This window comes from Asterias rubens, chromosome 3 (genome assembly GCF_902459465.1).
Source record: "Asterias rubens chromosome 3, eAstRub1.3, whole genome shotgun sequence".
Lineage (NCBI taxonomy): Eukaryota > Metazoa > Echinodermata > Asteroidea > Forcipulatida > Asteriidae > Asterias > Asterias rubens.
In genome coordinates this window covers 17,056,981-17,077,541 of record NC_047064.1, presented here as the reverse complement: position 1 = coordinate 17,077,541, position 20,561 = coordinate 17,056,981, and positions in this window count along the sequence as shown.

The following is a 20,561-nucleotide window of genomic DNA, read 5'->3' as shown; positions in this document are numbered from 1 at the left end:
TGGTTACCGTTAGTTATTTTTCAAAGAACTGAAGTTATACATGTATCAATGACGAAAATAGTATAATAGTGTCCCTATTGGCCTTTTTGCTGCAGTTACTTTGCCATGGGTTAATGTGGGGGCAAATGACCTCTATTCAAGAGGCGTATGGTGTACAGAGGAAACTTTCAGTTTACAAAGTGTACTTAAACAAAAAACAAACAACCTAAAAATCACACAGTCCTTCAAACAATTACAAGGTCTACAACCAACTATCTTTCGTAAAAATGTTAACACACAGCCATAACATGCACGTCCTTAACTCCTCATCAAAACAACCTTAGAACAATCCCCCAAGATGTCGGGTGTGGTCGAGCATTGTATTTAAATAAACCCCCCTCCTCCCATGCCCGGAAACAAACTATCAAGAAAGAAACAATACACTCGTATCCAAATTGACTGACCCTCTTTACCACCGAACGACCGACCGACCGGTCGACCACTTTAACCGCCGTCTGGTCGGAGTTGCGGGCCCCACCCAGCAGTCCCATCCAATATTTAACGTCCGATTCGATAATCTCCCAAGTCATGAGGCACATCCTTCTTCGCGTCCCGCCGCAGTACAATGGGTGACAGAACGTGGTATCGCTAAAAACTCACTGTCACTTCAATCGTTTGAGCGTATCGGGATGGACACCATATAGACGCACATTGACATACTGTAACTGTACATCTCTAACTGCAAGACCGTTCGCAAACTGTTGATGAATACATTTTTTTCCCGAGTAAGGCTCTAAAGTTATAATTGCATTTAAAGCTTCTAATAACACAACAAAATGTACGTCAAATTCCTTCTGGTGTTAATTGTGTCGTCATGGCTTTGCCGGGGCAGCTTCGGTGATATAACGAGTCTAGACCCTGAAGGCCGTAATGTCTGCAGGTTTGTAAAAAGGTGAGCAGTTCTCTTATTTGTTTTATTTACATGGAAAGCAAATAGTTTGTGTGTTCGATTGAAATGGGATTCGATCTTAAATAAATGGAAATCCGCGATTTTTTATTAACGATTTATCGAGTGGACTGTAAGTGGAATCATATAGCTGGGTGTTTGTTAAGTTTGTTTATAATTCTGTAATTGCCGTGGCCCTAACTGCAATGTTCCTGGTACAAACAAGACAACAAATAAACAAAAAACAAGCAAACATACGTACAATCACGCATAGTCGAGCTATGGATTTGACGTTATAAATTGAAGGTTGTCCACGTGGTAATCATTGATATCAAAAGAGGGCGCGGTTTTAAAATTAAGTCTGGTACCCAGGTGATTATAAGAAAAGTTGCTATCTGTACGAAAACAAATTCCCATACATTGCTCTCCACCTTCCGGAAAAAATGCATTTATGTCTGAAACTAAGAATGCTCAATAAAATTATGATGGGATCATCACCAAAAAAAATAATTATAAGCCAGCCGACTTTATGCATTTTGTATCAGTGTGCATTGCGCTACCACCGTGGTGATATTTTTTAGATTAAGTGAACAGTCTATAGTTTATCACCGAATTGGGCGCTAAAATCAAGTTGGCATTTAATGTTACACGGTGCATTACAGTAGTTCATGTTCGTGCTACAGAGTTTCACTACTGTGTTTTTTTAGTTTAATCGTTGGAGTGTTGTAGAATGTTACTGCATTATGCTTTAGAATTGTGCATCGTAAGACCCCCCCATGGAATGTTAAGGGCCTAATTGTTACACAAGGCAAATTGGAGGCAACGGCAGTGCATGTTGCAAGACCACTTTGGTGGCATGGTGAGTAACTTGTCAAAAAATGTCTTACGGTCCACAATCATAGCATATAAACATTCAAATGTTCAAACCAACTATCAAACTAACTGCAGTGCATGTTGCAAGACCACTTTGGTAGCATGGTGAGTAACTTGTCAGAAAATGTCTACGACCCACAATAATAACATATGAACATTCAAATGTTCAAACCAACATTCAAACCAACTGCAGTTCATGCTACAAGACCACTTTGGAAGCATGAGTAACTTGTCAACAACAAATTTCTTACGATCCATAAGAATAACGTATGAATATTCAAATGTGAATGAATTTCCCTTCTTAAATGTTGTCTGGATTTGGTTTATTGTATGTTGCCTCGTGTGACATGGCTATAGAGGGACACAGAAGTTATAACCACTCGAATTTAAAGGCAGTGGACACTATTGGTAATTACTCAAAATAGTAATGGGGAGAGGTTGATAGTATAAAACATTGTGAGAAACGGCTTCCTCTGAAGTGACGTAGTTGTCGAGAAAGAAGTAATTTTCCACGAATTTGATTTCGAGACCTCAAGTTTAGAAATTGAGGTCTCGAAACCAACCATCTAAACGCACACAATTTCGTGTGACAAGGGTGTTTTTTCTTTCATTATTATCTCGCAACTTCGACGACCAAATTGAGCTCAATTTTTTACAGGTTTGTTATTTGATGCATATTCTGAGATACATCAAGTGAGAAGACTGGTCTTTGACAATTACCAATAGTGTCCAGTGTCTTTAAAATTGTGCACAGAGAACGGTGCATATCTGAACGACGACCATCGTAAAGGCCTTTTAATATCAGCCATGACATTGTGTGTGAGGGTAAAGAACTAGCCTTGGTATTAATCTGTATAAGGGAGTTATAACTGGGGTACATTAAAACCCCTATGGGAGTGAGTGAATTAATTAAACCCCTCGGGAGTGAGTGAATTTAAGATTAAGAGATGTTAAATTTGCATCGGGTATAAAGAATTTTGGTTTTTACCCATACACCGATGTGTGTTCGCACTGTATACTCAGCACTTTCCCGAGTGCTGTAAAAAAAAAATCACAAGCATGTTACTCGGGTGGGATTCGAATTTAAGATTGTTCCTAAGATTGTTTCTACGATTCACCGAATCACCACATCCTTAAAATGGTATAATAGTTACATGACATTTTGTTATTTTGACCTAAATTGTTTCTTAATATGACCCGTTTTTGGCAAGTCTTTTATTAATTTGTATGCCATTAATGATTAAATCCAGCTTCAAGCCTATCATCAAAAGGAAATAAAAAATTAGGTCAGGTTTTCCCGAGAAATGAAAACCGGAGAATAAGACAAATTAATGTTCTAAAGAATAATAACAGGAACTTAATTGAAACTAGAGACCACAGTACCACATCCGTTTGTTTTTGTTGAGCCACACTTCACCCGACAGAGGTATTTACACATTAGTTGGACAACAAGTTTACTAGTTGTAGTTACAGAACTTACGACAATCCCCATGTAGATTTATAGGTTAATTATAACCGCGGACAGGTCATTTTTACTGAAACAAGAAAGGTTAACAGCTCTGGTTTGAGGCAGGAAAAACAAATTACAACCAAAAAATAGGCAAAGGTTTTTTACGGGTCAGTGTACAGCATAAGTTTAATTAAATTAGGTGTTATGGGACTACCGCAGTATTGATTACGGCATTGACTTGGAAACGAGGTGGACCTTCATGTGTACTTGTCAAGGTGTTGGGAAGGAATGGGACAGGTTTGATGCAACCAAGCTATACCTAAACTTGTGGACAAGTCGTAAAAATGTCTGTCGCGGTGATAGCGTTCCGACTCGACTCCGAATCTATCCGCGATTCCCGCGGTATTCTCGCGAGACTGCTGGCCCCGTGAGACTACTGCTCTCACGACTACAGTCCCATGGAGTAGAAGTCGGCAACCAGCAATTCGCAAGAGAGCAGTGATCTCGCGGGAGCACTGCCACAGCTCGACTAGCTCACCGCGTGGGACTATTAACGACTTGTCCACAAGTCTAAGCTATACCTGGCTTGGAAACTAACCGTGACGCCAAGCAGACCAACTAGGAAGCAGCGATGGTCATGCCTTTCCCATAAAAGAGCCACTAATAAAGTCCAAGGATCGTGGTCAAGCAAAATCCAGGCCAGTTAATCGCATGACATGTCCATCCTGAAACCATGCATCCGCAATAATTAGCACAATTTTGTAAACTTTCAGTTAGTCTGAATTAGCCCCAATCAATCAATTCCTTTAACGGGACTGGACACTAGCCTTTGGTAATGACCAGTATTCTCACTTGGTGTATCCCGACATATTATGCAGAACATAACAAATCTTTGTAAATTTGGGCTCAATTATTGGTCATCGAGGTTGCAAAAGAAATAAAAAAGAAAAACACCCTTATTACACAATGCTTCAAAAGTTCCTAAAATGCTTAGGGCATAAATTCTTTCTTTGAGGGATAAATTAACTGTTTCTCAAAAAACTACGTTACTTTAGAGGGAGCCGTTTTTCACAATGTTTTATACTATCAAACAGCACAACTGCTTGTTCCAGGTAGTTTTCTGCTAACAATTATGTTGAGTAATTACCAATAATGCCTTTAACTCGTCCCAGCAAGTCAAAAAGTATGACATATTTGATAATTTTGAGGTTGCATCCAATTTAATTCAAATCATCAACCTAAATTAAGTCGAATTAAATACTTTCCAGACCAATCTACTTTCCAATCGACAACCCTATCATATTAAGACCCATTAAGTCCAGTCCCATCCAGTTCAAACCAGTTCGGTCCAATCTAAACCCAATCTAACCACTGCAGCACCGATCATAAGGACCTTTTTCCGTGGGAATTCCTAGGAAGGGACCCGTATCATCCAAACCCATCTTGATCCAAGTCCCTGTACGTGTGTTTATAAATAACTTATTTCACCATTATAGATTGTAGTTTTCAATCCTAGACGTCAATGGAACTATAATTCTCCACTTCTAATATGTACGATTGAACTGAATTAATCGGAAGGGATTGGGTGGCAAGGATGGCGCCCTATACTTGTAAGAGAATGGACAACTAAAGTAAGCTTCCAATAGCAACCAATGCTGAATGCTAGATTTTCAAAACATACTAAAAACAACATTTAAAAGTATCTCATGCCTCTTGAAAACATATGAAAATGTACTTTCTGACAGATAAACTTTATTTGTCTTTTCAACTTTCGGAAGTTTGTATGTGTAGCAATTTAACTTTTGAGCTCACCCAAATTACAAACACCCCGTAACGACTAAAACTGGCCAGACCCCATCAATAATCCTTACACCATTATTTTACCAAATCGGGACCATTTTAAGAGGACTAGTGTACCCTATAGATGATCTAGGTTGACACCAACAACCACTGAGTTCCACACTGGGCCATTTTGACAACAACCAATTTCAGCCATAACCTTAAAATCTTTGTTTTACAGAAAAGGTTGTGGGTTTAAATTGTATTCAATTGATGCTCCGCGCATGAGTTTCTCCCTATTTGTGTCATGGGGGCGAGCGGATAAGAGCGCAGAAACCAAGCTCTAGTGTTTCTGTTCAGCAGAGTGTGGGTTCGAATCCCCAGCCGTGACTCTTAATTGCTTCTCTCCACCCAGGAGTAAATGGGCACCTGTGAGGGCAGAGACGGTTCTTGTGGTCGGTTTAGCTTAGTGCGCTACATATTTGGCGGCCACGGCAGTATACTCTCCATGGAGCTGAGATGGTTTAAGGAATGAAATGGCCCAGTGATCATGTTAATAATGTTGGAACCGCTTTTAGACATAGTGTATACAGCGATATACAAAAAACGAATGTGTGGTTTATCCTACATGAGTGTCCCTAGATGACAACTATTACAATTACTCATATGCCGTTCACTACAGATGATACCCATGCACACAGACAGAAAACAAACCTGTGCCCAGAATCCGTAGAATCCAGACTCATAAATTATGTGGTATTCTGGCGGGGTTTGTATTGACTGAAACGAGGGTCTGGCTTGGATGTTCTGTCAAAGTTTGGCGAGATTTTTGCTGGATCATTGGCTTCTTCCACGTGCTGAACAGACGAAAAACATGAGTACGGCACAAAGTTTAATCCGGGGTATTCCTGGTTGGTCTGGATTCCGACGGTAAAATTGACGCAGATTCTGGGTTTCACATATCCGGGAAGGGGGTCTGAAGCCCCACGGATACCAACTCGGGGTTTACACACCATGTTCATCCCTGTGTTTTCTGTGTTTCAGCACCATTGTGTTCCCTGACCCCAACTTTAACCCTAACACTAACCCTAACCTTAACCCCAACCCTTACTCTACCGTGTAAAAGTCATCTGTTTTTTCTCTCTCTCGGAACATTGGGTGTCGGGATATATAGAGCGTAATACAGAGCGAGAAAAAAGGGATATTGACAAAAACGGATAGACCGTATACAGGCTATAGCGCAGTTGGTAGAGCACCGGTACGTTATTGCAGAGGCCGTTGGTTCAAATCCCGCTCTAGTCAATTGCTCTTTGTTCAACCGCAAATGAATGAAATATTAACCCAGTCAGTTTTCCTTGTGGATCCATATATGACGAAGTAAAAACTCGCCAGCTATCCACTTCTTTACAATTATCAAACTTTCACAGACCTACTATTGGTAGCATTAATACGAAAACATGTCAAACAATTTCATTATCATACATACATAGCCATCGACAAAGACTTGTGGACAACTAGCTATGTCGTGGTAGCGTAATACATTCAGTAGCTATTGCTCTCCGTGCAAGGCTGCTGGCTCCCCGTAAGCCCTGACACAGATCAGATAGTATTTCAGGGGCCAGCAGTCTCGCGAGAACATCGCCAATGTCGCGAGAATTGCGGAGAAAGTTCAAACGCTATCACCGTAACAATCATTAAACGACTTGTTAACAAGTCTACAAGGGTACAACCATGATTGCAGGGGAAAATGCAGTGGGGGGAAGTGATGAGAAACATTGGAGTAAGCTCAAGATTCGTTGATTCTGATCGAGACAGACCATTAGAGAAACAATCTATCTAAAACCAAATTAACCACAGAGAAGTGGAAATGTTTGCATCAGGCTGCACAAGGTGCCTGGTGCACCGACCCCGATACATGCATTTACATTGATTGATTGTCTGGCTTCACTCTATGGAGTCGAACCCTGCCCCTTTACTAATTGACAACTTCCATTGTACAGTCTATGATTTCTTCAAATCCAAATCAACAAAGTTTGTAACCGTTTCCATATTCACCGCTACAGTATAGCCACTATTAAAGGGGAATACGTTTAGTAATCACTTTTAAAATTAATGTTACAAATAAGCAGCTTCAAACAAGTTTTTAACAAAGAATGAATACAGTGTCAGGAATTAGCCTGGCGTCCGAAGAAGGTCTGGTCGTTTAGATGTTATTAGAGACATTGACACTACTGGTAATTGTCAAAGACCAGTCTTATCCCTTGCTGTATCTCAACATATGCATATCATACAAAACTGTGAAAATTTTAGCTCAACTGTTCGCCGAAGTTGCGAGATAATAATGAAAGAAAAAAAAACACCCTTGTCACACGAAGTTGTTTGCTTTTATATGCTTGATTTCGAGACCTCAGATTTAGAAATTCGTTGTAAATAACTTCTTCTCGAAAAATACGTTACTTCAGAGGGAGCCGTTTTTTCACAGTGTTTTTACCAACCTCTCCCCACTATAGTAAGGTATACCGCTAATAATTTTGTTGAGTAACTACCAATAGTACCCGCTGCTTTTAATGTCTATATCTTATAACGAATACTAACTTTACAGATCGTTTGGTACAACGACTGTCTGGCGAAGCTATTACCTGCATAGGGGTGCACCTTCATGCTATGAATGACTACGGCCGACAATGGTCACCAATAAAAGGGGGTGCCAAGGTGGTCGAATGACTAATCTATAGGAAATGACTCCATTACAGACAAGTGCCAAATGTCATACCTTTTTGATGGGTCTCTCTGGGGAAAAAGTAGAGGCCTCAGACAACAAACCTTGGTCTTTTTAACAAACACCGTTAAATTACGGGTCAGTGTTGACCGTAAATATAGTTATAGACTTTCCGGTTCGTCTGAAATGCCCGTCCGTCAATCAGTTTGTTTTGTTCATCTGTCCTCGAAATCGCCGACTAACCTTCCAGTGACACTGAATCATTTTAATGTGTCAGTAAGCAGTTTATGGTCAATACACGAGTAGCACTCATCAACTAGATATCTATCGCTTAAAGGCAGTGGACACCTTTGGTAATTGTCAAAGACCAGTCTGCTTACTTTGTGTATCTCAACTTATGCACAAAATAACAAACCTGTGAACTCAGTTGGTTGTCGAAGTTGGGAGATGATAATGGAAGGAAAGACCCCCTTGTCACACGAAGTTGTGCGCTGCAGATGCTTGGTTTCGGGACCTCAACATCTAATTCTGAGGTCTCACAATGTTTTATATCTATCAACAGCTCTCCATTGCTTGTTATCACGGCAAGTAAGTTTGAATGCGTACAATTATTTTGAGCAATTGCCAATAGTGTCCAGTGCCTTTAAATAAAACACTAATTATTGTAAAAAAATAAAATAAAAACGTTTTATTTCGATTAAACATCCCAGCACAATTAGCGTATACAGAAGGATGAAGGAAACGAGAAAGAAATTACCAATTATAGATATGAGAGGAAAATTCCACTGGGAAAACCCACGCAATCAGTTATGGACTGAAAACCCAATCCACAAACAAGGCTCCGGTCTGAGGTGGGATTCGAACCGAGGTCCACAAAGGTTACAGGTAGGAAAAGAAACCAACGCCAACTTGATCCTCCTGATTATAATACGTTGCGATGTGCCTAATGCATTGATGATCTACGTTTTGAGACCTTTCAAATAAGCTGAAGTTACATTTACCATGATCCATATTTACAAGCACAATAAGTTTACTCAAACTCAGCGAAATACACCAAAGAAAAAATCATTAAACGAATGCCCGACACATGAAGTACATACTGTGTTTAACGAAGTCAACCTTATCTGAAACACGTATACCACGCCCAATACGGTGCAAAGGGTATCCCCTATGCCCCCATACTTAAAAAAACAATATATCCCTCTAGTACACACAAGTACCACTCAGCCTATAAAAACTCATCTAAAAATTTCTTGGAATTACAAGCACACAATGAAGACACAAAAAGAAAGGAGAGGGGGGGGGGGGGGCACACCATGCCCCATATTGAGATATTGAGCACCATTGGGAGACTTTGGAACGCTAGGTGGCAGCTGACTTACCAGGTAAAATTCCGTTGTTTTACTTAATACTTATAGAGTTCTGAGCGTGTGCACATACCGATAACAAATAATCTACCTAGTAAGTCTGCTGTCACCTATATATAGCGACCAAAAATTCCCTCACTGAAAAATGGCTACGCATTTCAATTATATTTCATTAAATGTATCCCACTTCCCCCATGTACTTGTTTTAATGTTCGTTATGTGTGTTTGTGTACTTGTTGGTGTGCCACGGTCAGTTTTATGTGGGTTTCGATGAACGGGGGTGGATTTCATAAAGAATTAGGACTAGTCTTATCTCGAGTTAAGACCAGTTACTCGTCCTAACCTAGGACTATCCATGCAATTTGTTTATCTCCTAGGACTAGTCCTAAGTTAGGATCTGAAATCGACCCCTGTTTTTGTCTATTCATAATAATGTTTTATCAATTATTGTGTAACTGTAATTTTCAACTTTATATATATTTATAATTTGTTACATAGTTTTTAATGATTCCTGTAAGTGGCGGCTATGAAAAAATTAAATAAAATTGTCTCTTTGCGGCTTGACAGGAGACCATACTTGAACGACGCATTGATGGGTTATCGTGATTGGAAGACCGGAAGGAATCAAGAGACGGAGCTACGCTGCTGCAAAGGCTGGACACAACGCGGCTCCTCTTGTCCCGAAGGTAAACGTTCACTTCTTATTTTTTAAGAATAAGAACATGACGCACACAATCCCTTATGTTGCTTTAAATAGGTATACACATTCAAACCGGGGACCTATAACAAAAAAGGACAGTAGTCCAGGGTCCGAGAAAGGTCCACATTTGGAAAAGCGTGGAGAAAACCAAGTGGAGCTGTTGCAAAAGTGTTGGAATAAAAACAACAGAGAAACAATAGGCGGTCTGCAGTTGCAGGCGTATTCAAGCTTGTATAGTGTTGCGGTTACTCTATGGACATTCCTTAAGACACTTTAAAACCCATGGAGTGAGCTAGAGTCCATCTGGGACGTTATAATAAAACCCCGCCATTTGACACTGACAATACATATCTCAAATATTAGTCAGAATAATTATATGTTATCATTCCAGGGGCGGGCACAAAAATACTTTCACGGGTGGGGTCGGATGTGTCACAAAATAATTTCTTACACGGCGGACTGTATAGCTTATTTGTGTATGAGTGAATGGAGAATTCCCCTATTGACAGCGGACAAAACTACGTAGTAAACAATCCAGCGGGTAAACGACCATGCCTTGGCCATTAAAACTTTAAATTATGTTTCTCAAGTGTCTGGAAAAGATTTTGACTAAATTCATACAAGTAGCATTTTAAACAGCTTAACTAACCAGTTTCCAAATGGCAACTCACGCACTATACCATCCCATTCTTCAACACTATAAAAACACTGTGTGGACGTCTGCATGTCCACGTAGTGCTTCAACTCCCTACGTTGTGTGTACCTCTTTTGTTCTCGGGTCCACACTTCTTATCTACCATAATATGGATCCCAAGCATGAAAGTACGGGTTAACTTTATATTTCAAACCAGATCCGTATTTAATATTTTAAAAGTCTGATATCGTTCAACAAAGACTCACAAAAACGTAACATATTATGACAACTTTGTTTCAGCCTCCTATTACATGCGTTCAACAAACTCGACCAGTAAGTTCGTCCATTATACCTTAAATCAGCTCTATATCTACACCCCAAGTCATCCCGTCCCCCAAATAAATCCACGTCTGTCTAATGTCGAACTAAAAGTCGTATATAAACCCATAGTATGGCTCTCTCACTAGGTCAACCTTGGCAAGCTCACCGGCTTATTGTATCAAACGAAAAGATAGACTAGATACCGACTCAGACGTTTGATGTCTGGATGGCAGTGATAATGACCTGCCGTAAGCTACCCCCAATACCTAGCAGTCTTTCCTACAAAACGCCTAGAGGCCATGCAGACGCAGTCAAGAAACAAGCCCCGGGCCCCGGGGGAGCTATTTCGAGGTGGAAGGAACCATCGTCAGTGAGGGGAACATTTCAAAACTCGTGCCTACCTATGGTTATAATAGACACTTCCTGGCAACATTAATCAAGCCGGATGACTTGGAGCTAAATATTGCAAAACAGGGGAAAGAACATTGATGTTGTTTTGCAAAATTTTAAAAGGAATGCAGTTCATGTCTTAACATGGCGTGTTGGTAAAAAAATACTTCCTTGTCTGATTACTCACGTAGTTCAAGGTATACATGTTTTTATCACCAGTAAACCAATTTGGATTTTAAGCTCAATGAAATTTACTAATTTTGCTGAGAAAGTACCGGCATTTCGGCCAAGGGTAAGAACAAAATGAAATTATCAGCTCCATACAAGAAAAACACCAAATAATATAACCATTACCTTTGGCTTCATGGAAGGAAATTATTTTTGTCCCTCACTTTGTTTAAACGTTCAACTTAAAGGTTTCAAAGTGCACAAAATCACCAAAGAAATGTTCGTGTTTCATTTTCTTTATTGCGATATGAAGTAAACACGGAATCATTCACTCCAATAGTCACACCATTCGGTGACCTATTTTCAATGTATTAGGGCAATTCCACGGTTACCCGACGCACTAATAACACATTTTTATCCGCCATCTTGGTACCGAGTCTAATCGAGCCAACAACTTGGTTGCGGTTTTGAACGAGCTGCACAAAACATACTGCGGACAACTACCAAGCAAAATGAGCAGGATACCAGTCACAGGTTGTAAATCATATGAAATGGAATATTGACCGGTCACTTCATTTTACTCAGCATAATGTTGTTGTGCTTAGCTACTTTTTGAACTAAATTTACGAAATTGGGACCGCCAGAACATCTGCACCACTGCAGTTGAACTGAACACACTGGAAACCCTTAACCAATGGCCGAAAAAAAAAACGCACCCCAGTGGGCCGCAGCTTTATCTGTAAAAGATATCTCCACCGGTTTTTCCCTATTAATATTCTACAACTTGTTGAATAACCTCTAGGGTACTGACATTATGGAACTGTTTTTGGTTTTCCCTAGTGGTGTCTCATTTCTAATTGTAGGAAGTTGTCAATTTCAAACGGAAACATAAATCATAAATAATGAAACTTTAGAAGCCATGCAACACCGGTTTTTGTACCAGGTGGAAGGTATCTCTACGTCCAATAATAGCCGCAGTGACACTCTACGTTTAATAGCCCCTATTGGGCTATTGTCGCATCCCCTGCCCAATGGATGATGTAAAGCACTGATTGCATGCAAGGTGCCATACTAGGCATCTGGGCTATTAAACACTGACTACGTGTTTACATTTGCGGCTTTGGCTTAAACCATCAGCCATATCATTTATGACTGCCCTGACTTCAGACCACCAACAAGCGAGCAGGGACTCATAGACCTCGATGACGACACCATCAAATTAGATTAAATCCTCACTTTGGTCCAGAGATCAAACGAAAGAAGAAGAAGCTGTGGCAAAGACATTGCTGTGGATGACCAGAATTGTTTACATATACGTAAATGGAGTTGAGGATTCACTTGTCGAAAGACCATTTAGTGGTACCCTAATAGCCACTGTTTGATGCTACGTGACTTTTACCAAAATGCTACACAATGATGTAAATGCAGCATTTGACAGGTTCAACACATATTTCACTTGACAAAGAGATAACGTCCAGAACCACAATCTGATCGTAGCACAGTCGTGAATTTGACATGGTACAGAAAGAACAACTTTCTGAAACGGATCAACAAAATAAATGTGTTTTTTTAAATATAATTTTTGGCCCCTTGCCACGCCATACCTCCATGCAACGAGCATATTATACAAAAACACAAGCAAGAGAAATGCAATACCCGACTCTTGACAGTTATGGACAAAAATGAGCAAGTTTTTACGAACCGTTTGAGGTTGACTCTATTATGTAGACTCGATTCCCATGCCGTCTGCAGCTCGTAGTTTCCAGGGAGGACGTGCACTCTTGCTCGGCATGAACTTCCACCATTGATACCAGCTGCGGTCCACGTGCATAAAACAAGGGCAACCTAAATCCACTGGGCAATGACGAAGCAATGACCACCATTTTGAGCCTTTAGAGAGTAACATGTAACAATGTAGAGTTTTGCCAGTAAGTATGGGTTCATAGACAACCATGGGTTGACGCATAATACGCCATGGACAAAAGACACTTGGCTTGTATTACAGTTTGTTGCCCTTAGGAATGTCCAGGGGTTTGGATAAAAAAGTCTTAAAATAGATCGCACCTTGAAGTGGCTAACTCACCTCTTCGCACGATATCTTAGAAGGTTTTACGTTTTTTTGTACCTACAAATTATGACTGATCATATATTATTTGCGGTGCTGAATAATTTACTATCCAAGTATGTTGATCATACTAGCCAGTTTGCCTTTTTAATGTATAAGAAACAAATTGTTAATGTTTTTTTTGTAAATTTAAACATTTCTATTTTTTTATATGAATCTCTGCATTTTTAACTCAATTCAGCTTGTAGCTGTGCGATGTTTGAATGTGTTTTAATAAACCAATAATGTTTTGCATGAGAATATTTATTTGGTAAATTAATTTCATGCAAATTTGTAAACGTATTTATTAGAGGCAAATGGTTCATTCTGTCAAAGGAGTTTTGAATTATTTGATAATATTATAATAAAAAAAAAGTAAATAAAAAAGTAAGAAATGAAATAGTGATGACACGGTTTCTACATTTTCTGCAGCTAAATGTGAGACACCATGTGAATACGGGTACTGTGCTGCACCCGACTACTGCGCATGTCAGGATGGATGGACGGTAGGTAAAACACAACACTCTCACTGAAAACAATTATTGATGCTAAAAAACATTGTTTAAGGAATGGTACACGTTTGGTAATCACTCTGAAGGAATGGTACACGTTTGGTAATCACTCTGAAGGAATGGTACACGTTTGGTAATCACTCTTAAAATTGATGGCAATATAAATTCACTTGGTTAGAAGTACAGCAGCTTTCGAAGTAAAAGGCAATTTGTTGAGGCTCATTTCACTTAGAAGTAATGTGGTTAGTAAAAAAGATATCCGTTTTTATCTCCCAACATTACAGAGGTTTCGCAAGCGTACGGATACAGATACAGATACGGATATGATAACCGTATCCGTTCACGCCAGCCGCGTGTTGGATTTTGTTTCGCAAACTATATGTATATGTTTCACTTGAGTGCGCTCGCATTCATCATGAGTGTTTTTCTGACAAACATGACCGATAGAGACCCCGTGTTTTATCACGGTTTTATACACTGCATTTTTTCACCGTTTTGCTTGCAAATGACTAACAATTTTCTGTCTTTAGCAAGCACGATACAAGTGAAAATAATTCTGTGGGAAATGTTTTTTATCTGGGACAAAAATACAGCAAACGTCTGCAAAACAGTATCCGTTTTTCTACGACGTGTATGAGCTCCCGTATCAGTTGGTAACGTGTATGCAAAATACTGTCGTCGCGGACACGCGTCACGTGAACACACAAAGTGTCGACGTATCGGTATCTGTATGTGTATCCGTACGTTGCGAAACCTCTCTAATGAGAAACGCTACCGTCAGATCCGCTTCTCGGATTGTGTATTCTTTTTAGGGATTATTCATCTGCGTGGACATAACCGCTCCGAATTTTCATCGATATCTTAAAACGCAACCACCTTTTGAAATGAAATAATTGTCACAGTTTAGTTTGATTATGTGCGTAGATTAAAACAATAGAAAGGTTCCGACGTAGAGATCAAAACTAGAACCACACTTTCAAAATGTAATGTTTAAATAAACCGCGTGTTCAGTGTATGTCATGAACGCATATTGAGCGTGCACCAAGGGGAAGCCTAAAGAACAAGTTAGTGGTAGATTTTACAAAGAGTTAAGACTAGTCTTATCTCGAGTTAGGACGAGTTGCTCTTCCTAAACTATAGGATTTGCCTTAATATCGTCTAGGACTAGTCCTAAGTTAGGGCCAGTCCCAACTCTTTGTACAATCGACCCCAGTGAGTTTTGACTGAGAACGTTCTCGATTTGATGTTGTGTGCAAAAACCATGATATTGGTGGCTTTGTATGGGACATTGGTATACACGTTTATTTGTTGCAATCAAAGTCCTACTAATAATTTCGCTCGATCCCAGCGCCTTATTCGAAACCTATAACACCCTTTACCTTTCCATGTTTGTCCCAGGGGGTACTGCCCAAATTCTGGGTAATTTCTGAGTAATACTTGACGCAAATTGTTGGTCATACTGACCCAGAAATGGACCAGACCAAACGGCACCCCGAACCAGGGTCGATCTGACCCAGGAGTTTTAAAAGCGTGGTCGTCCGGGCCAATATAATCCACTGGTCAAGCCTGGTTCATGTCCTTGATGATTGTGCTGAATGTACAAGGGGGGGGGGGATACTTTCAAAGGTCACCACGATTTAAGGTATTTCCCCCTGAGTAGCTAGGGGCTTGTCCAACAAGACTTTTAACTTCGACTGCAAGGAATTGGATTTATAATGGGGTGAGTGGAAAAGATACCTTAAAGCGATGTACACTTTTGGTAATTGCTCAAAATAATTGTTAGCATACAAACTTACTTGACAATGAGCAATGGAAAAATGTTGATAAATAAAACATTAATAGAAACGGCTCCCTCTGAAGTAACGTAGTTTTATGAGAAAGAGGTAGTTTCTCACTCAAATACTATAAGACTTCATGCCCTTTTAGGCATCTGAAAGCACAACAATTTGTGCAACAAGGGTGTTTTTCTGTCACTATTCTCTTGCAACTTCGATGACTAATTGATTCCAAAATTTCACAGGTTTGCTTTTTTATGCACACGTTGGGATACACCAAGTGAGAATACTGGTCTTTGATTGTTACCAAAGGTTTCCATAGAAGACGTAAATACACATAAAAACAAAAATAAAAAATTAAGACCCATTTAAGTAGGGGCTTGTAAAGTTATGGTACATGTTATTTATTTCACTGTTTTCGTGTAATAAAATTAAAAAAACCTTGATGCATGCCCTGGGGCATTCAAAGTCATCGATGTCCTAGACTGGACACCAAGTGAGAATCCTGGTCTTTGACACTTAAACCAAAGGTGTTCAGTGCCTTCAAGTTGCATCCCAAAGTTCCGATGCTATAGTTTAACAACCGTGGCCAATGCTGATTCTCGGGTAGCATTATGATTGGAACCGACACCAAAGTTGCCACAGAACATGACATGGGTGATGAAGTCGTCCATCATCACACCAATAAGCCGAGAATGACATGGCGTTGGCTTGAGACAATGATTTGGGTAGAGAGTTCAGGATGGACCGATTACCAACATGAATAATTCCAGGGGCTCCGGGACTTCGGGGGGCAGCCCAACTGTTTAGCTGATTGGCGGCTATCGTCCTAGACACAAGGCACTGTCGCCGAGGACCTTGGGCAACGCCGGCTGGGTCAAATTTCCCGTTGAGGTTGGGGGTATTTTACCCGTGGGTTTCCACCCCCGGGGGTTGGGGAGTTTGTGTTGAGGACGGTAATGGGATAAGATCCGGAACAATAATTCAAGCCCAATACGGAAGTCGGGTTCTGCCGGCTGGGGTGGGGAGGGTTTCTTGGGGCTACGTAATTCTTCCAAAATAAACATAAGGTGTGTGTAGTGAGCAACCCCCAAAATGGTCAACCTGACTCCGACGTTGGGTCCCTGAAAAGCTATATGATATTTTGGGCTACGTGTGGAAATTTGGGGCTCAGCGGTTTTTTTTTCCCAAAAGAATCAATCATGTACCTGTATAGATCCTCTTTGAAGTAGTTGTATTATTTCTAACACTTCAGAGATTTAATTTTTGATTTGTGTATGTGATGTTTATTTGTTTTAGGGTCCGGCGTGCAGTAAGGTATGTCCGGCGATAACCGAGCATGGTGGCCGGTGTCTCGTAGAATGCGGCTGTCCGTCCGGGGTGTGCGACTTCACTACGGGATCATGCGCCTGCCCACTGGGCTACGTTGGGCTCAAGTAAGGATCAACTTGTTAACCCTTTCTCACCAACCCCCTTGATCACCCCTCATCCCCGCCCACCAAACCCCATGTCACACAAGCCCCAATTTGAGGCAACTTGGAGGCAACTACACTGAATGCACCACAGAGAACATTGTGGTTGAACAACTCACTATAATCCCCGTCATAGAAAGCAGCGAGATAACTGAAACATGTGAATGATTTCTCCTCTCTGAGATTGCCTGGTACCATAGTTGCCTGTACGTACATTGCCTCGTGTGACATGGCCCACACACTGAGTGCCATCTGAAATTGGCGGGTATGAACACGTACTTTTAAAAGCTTCAAACAATACTAACAATCTTCGTGTTTAATACTTTTGGTTGCCAAGGTTGCCGCAATTGGAACGGGTGTGCTTTTCACAACATTGTGAGGCTAGGAGTGGATCAATCACCTATCAAAGGTGGAGAGAGAGAGAGAGAGAGAGAGGGGGAGAGGGGGGGGGGGGGAAGCACGTTCCCCAAGCCCAATCGGACTATAGGACAGAGAACGTGCTAGCGTGTCGGGGTTTCCATCATCGCCCTGCTTCCCATGGCGTCATGATTATGTGAGGCTGGCCTCAGTGTTCGGAGGTGATTTTCAATTACCTCTTGAAACTGATGCGGGCAGGGGGCTCCGGAAAGTGTGAACGAACTCTCCCTTTCCTCATTTGCCATTTTTCGTCAGATTCATGGCTGGAAAATTGCTTTGGAAAGGCTTTAGTATTAAAACTAGCCCGAACGAGCTGGTGCAAAGTGTGTTGTGTATTGATGAAGCAGGAGCACAATACGGACTAAAATTAGTAGTATTTTGGGATTTGGAGCCGTTGTGGCAGAAGATTCTGTCCATTTGGTGCCCCCATACGGCAAACCGTGTACAAACTTCTTCTTATGGTGCCCTCTTTTGAATCATCCTCCTCTAGCTCACGTGAATGGCCTATATAGGGGATAGAATATCCGGCGGACAGATCTCCAAATTTCTGAAAGCTGTGTCAAACTGACCTAAACTGTGTCAAACTTAACCCCAACTGTGTCAAACTTAACCCAAACTGCGTCAAATTGATCCGTACAGTGCCATGCTGACCCCAAGCTGTGTCAAACTGACCCCGAACTGTGTCAAGCTGACCCAAAACAGTGTCAAACTGACCCCAGCTATATCAAAACTGTGTCAGTAGCCTGACCACACTTCTGTTGTTTTGTGTGTTACATATAACTACGAAAGGTAAAGTAAAATGTTTGGAAATTATTCGTTACTCTTTGCAGTTGCAGTATTCCCTGTCCAGTTGATTACTACGGAGCTGACTGCCTTCTACAATGTCAATGTGACCACAACAGTACATGTCAACCAGATACTGGATCATGCACGGAACCAGGTGAATTTATTTTAAAGAAATCAAGCATCTGAAAGCACACAACTTCGTGTGACAAGGGTGTTTTTTCTTCTATTATTATTTCGCAACTACGATGACCAATTGAGTTCAAATTTGCACAGGTTTGTTATTTTGTGCATATGTTGAGACACACCAAGTGGGAATACTAGTCGTAAACAATTACCAAATGTGTCCAGTGTCTTTAAGGAGAAGTGGTAAACACTCTTGGTTTTGTTTACTGATGAAGGTGACGTAGGAAATGATGTTGATGTGGTTCTTTCCGGGTCACTGACTATTTCCATTATACACTAATCCAAGGGCAGAGCAAATCAAACAAATCAAAGGCTGAACCTACACAATTATAACATGGTCACAGTGATAGTCATATGGGACTAATTTCACATAGCTGATCTTTAAACACAACTTTAGCTATTAAGCGCAACAAAAATATGCTTAATACCAGTATAAGGTTACCCGCTGATGTCACATGTTCCATTTGTGACTAGTATCCTGCTCATTTTTGCTGAGCAGGAAACTTTTCAGCAATTTCTACTTAGGCTCTGTGAAATTGAGCCCTGGGGTCGATTTCACAAATAGAAGGACTAGTCCTATAAGGGATTTTAAAAACGAATGGCTTCTAAGTTTGGACGAGTAACTCTTCCTAACTTGAGATAAGACTAGTCTTAACTGTTTGTGAAATCAACCCCTGGCCAGTGACACACAAAACATCAAACGCATACGTTATTCACCTCACTTTTTGTCCGCGTCATTATCCAATTCATGCCACTGCACGGTAAGTGTTTAGGTTAAACATGATCTGGGTCAGCGATAAATGACGCTGCACAACTTATTTTTAAGCTAAATGTGACCGAATAAACCAATGTTTGTTGTTCAGAAAAACTCTTAAGCACAGCCCTCTCCTCATGTCTGTAGGAGGTTGAGACCCAAAACGCCACAGGTTACCGACAGCACGAGCCAATGTGTCATCACACCACGTCGAAAACCATTTCATAATGCATCATCAAATTTGAGGATACCACTCTCTTTGGGGACGTTGACTATTAGGGTCGGGCCTTTAGGGGGGTAAACCTCCTGGTCGTTTGTGGTGTTTTTGTTTTCTAGTTTTCTTGGTGAGTACCTGAGAAAATGAGTCACTGTTTTCTTCTTCTCCAGAATAAGTTGTCATAAGAAGGTCTATACCCTGTTATAAGTTACGTTCTGGGTAGCGTTGAAATGAACAGTCTCCAGGTCACTTTATGTATCTTTTAAGATATTAAAAGGAAACAAGAACAATGTTTCTTTGTCCGAAACAATCGACTCCACGTCAATTGACACACGTCTTAGCATTAATGAGCAAGATACAAGTTACCTATATTGTACATGCGACATGGTATTTTGGCTGGTAACCTTGTGTCTTGTCTTGTCTTTACTGCACAAACCGCCGCCACTGGGGCTATACACGTATTGTGGTTAGCATAACTTTGTTTAGCTTTGTGCTTACACATCTATATGGAAATTGGGCCTCATTCTCTCCCCAAGCTAACTCCCCTCCTGGCCAACAAGACTGTCATAGACTTAATGGCTGCGGAATCATGGAATCAGAAAGTTGAAATATATTTCAACGGTCGGATGACCAGCAGCAAGTGCCACTAGAAATCGTGACCTTAAAAAAAGAGCATTGGCCAGATCCAGTTGAGAGCCTATTACTCAAGCCTCTCTCTGAAAATGTGTTAGTGCTACTTGTTCATTCAGTGTTACCCCTAAAACCCCACACAGCTCACCTCATAATAAGCCACCCGTGCTGATAGGGGTGCTGGCATTCACTGATGGTTATGTTAACGGCACTGGCACTGGTCAAAGACCAGTATTCTCACTTGGTGTATATCAACACAGCTCGATTGGTCGTCGAGGTTGCAAGAAGAAGAAAAAAAACCCACTTAAACACAACAAACTTGTCACACAAAGTTGGGTGCTTTCGGCTTGATTTCGGGACCCCAAAATCTACTTCTGAGGTATCG